We start from the raw sequence: 2,337 nt of genomic DNA on the forward strand, positions 1-2,337 counted from the left end.
TGATTCCCTTCTGCAGAACCATCAGCATCCCAGGAAATCAGGATAAAAAAGGGTGGGTTACCCTCATTCAATCCATAGATGACAGACTTTTATTTTAAACCCTAAATCAATAGTTTAAACATATGTAGATTTCATGTGACAAGAGAGACAGGAAGATTTGAGACTTTACGTTTTTCAGATGTGCACTTCTGCTGTCCTGACTGTTAAAAAGTTATGTGTAAATTCAAGAAGAAAGGCATCAGGAGTTTCTTAGCAGAAAGTAATCCCAGTCTCCGGGAGGTTTAATGAGATGTGGCTCACAGAAACTTCTGACTCCATCTGCTGTTAATTGAATTAAAGTCAGTAACACTCTTGTGCTTCAGTGTGAATTTCCTGAATGTGAACCTAGCCATATTAAATATGAGCCTCACAGCGATTGTCTTATCTCTATCATGGCTTTTATCAGACATGGAAATAGCTTCTTTTATATTGGCCTGGATGACAAGCCAATGCATTTATTACATGGGAACAAGGCAACACACAGTACGGCCTTTCATATCAGCCAAATTTTTGTTTGTGATGACATTCAGCTCGTCATGGCACATGTAAAGATATTTGGTACCCAGATTACTCTCCAAGGTAGCAGGACATTGTTATTGTGCCTAATCCCTACTATCTTATTTTCTGCCTTTGGGATTCAGGCTCTGACTTGGGAATTCAGATCTTTGCTTTTCTGTGCTGACAGTAAGAAGGCCATTGCCATCCAAAATTCAGACCATTACACATAGTCACTCACTTTTTTCAGGAAATTTTGCTCTAGCTGGGTTCTCAAGGCTGACCCACACTCATCTTCCTGTCCAGGACCTGCAAACCTGCAGGTTCCTGTCCCCACAACCAAAGCATGCCCAGGCAATTGGCGATGTCTTAAGTCATTAGCTCACAAATTTTCAGTGTTTCCTTGTTCCAATACAAACATTTTAAAGTCTACAGATTTCTCTTGAAATTCCACTTTACTCAAAAATTGATGGATTTTCAAGGGAGGTTTCAATACAACTCTCAAAATTATTAGTAAATACAGTAGCCAAAAAAATCAGCATAGATATAAAAGATTTGAGCAACAAAAGAAAAATATTAATCTAATTGACCTACATAGAATCTACCTTCAGAAACTGGACAGTAAAACTGTACATCTCACAGGTTTTGATGTGTAATATTTTTATTGTCATTTGGTCTTAAGTTTTTTAAAATTTTCAGTATATTTTCTCTTTTGACTAATAAATTCCCTAGAAGTAGGTTTTTAAACCAAGTATATGGAAATTTAAGCACTTACTTTTTTGTTATTAACTTTTAGGTTAATAGTGATGTTATGATCAGAGAATGTGAACAGACTTTATAAGCTACCTGTTCATTGAAAAGTATTGGGACTTTATGCTTTAGAACATAGCCATTTATATATTTGATTCTTGAATCCTTGAGGAGCCCATGTTCTTCCTAATTTTTAGATGTAGAATTTTATACAGACCCAAATAACTTTTCTCAGGTTCAAGCTTTGCTTGACAAAATTATAATATATTTAAAGTGTAAAACATGATTTGCTGTACATATTGTGAAAGTCTTCCCACAACTGAGTTGATTAACATGTACATCATGTAACAGTTTGATCTTTTTATGTAAGTTCTACTATCTCAGCAAATTTCAATTATGCAATACGGTATCATCAACTCTAGTCACCATACACTGCCTTAGATCCTTAGACTTCATTTATCTTATAATTCAAAAGTTGTACCCTTTTACCAACTTCTTCTTCCCCCATCCCATAGTTACTGGTAACCACTATTTTATACTCTGTTGCTAATAACTTTTGCTATGAACTTGACTTTAAAAAAAATTCCACATATGAGTGATACCATTTAGTATTTGTCTCGTTTTGGTCTGGCTTATTTAGCATAATGGTCTCTGTGCTCACCTATGCTGTCACAAATGGAAGGATTTCCTTCTTTTTAAAGGCTGAATATGTTCCACTATATGTGTTTCGCTATGATTTCTTTAAGTTTGCCTTTGTTAAGTGGAGCATAACGTGAACTGAAGTTCAACAACAGACCAGGAGAGAAGTTGAAATAGCGGTTTACTACTCACAGGTCCTGGAGGTATTTGGTAAGCCTAGAGGGACCACTGGAGAAGGCAATGGCAAGTCACTCCAGTACTCTTGCCTGGAAAATCCCATGGACGGAGGAGCCTGGTAGGCTGCAGTCCATGGGGTCGCTACGAGTCAGACATGACTGAGCGACTTCACTTTCACTTTTTACTTTCACACATTGGAGAAGGAAATGGCAACCCACTCTGGTGTTCTTGCCTGGA

The 2,337-nt window shown here is 37.0% G+C and overlaps 1 pseudogene; it reads right to left on the minus strand.

The window, feature by feature from the left end:
• Positions 1 to 296: 296 nt before the first annotated feature.
• Positions 297 to 1,792, minus strand: LOC129540429 (deoxycytidylate deaminase pseudogene; annotated as a pseudogene).
• Between the last annotated feature and the right edge of the window lie 545 nt (positions 1,793 to 2,337).

This window comes from Moschus berezovskii, chromosome 4, assembly GCF_049115385.1.
Source record: "Moschus berezovskii isolate FMDL1 chromosome 4, NW_MosBer_1.0, whole genome shotgun sequence".
NCBI classification, from domain to species: Eukaryota; Metazoa; Chordata; class Mammalia; order Artiodactyla; family Moschidae; genus Moschus; species Moschus berezovskii.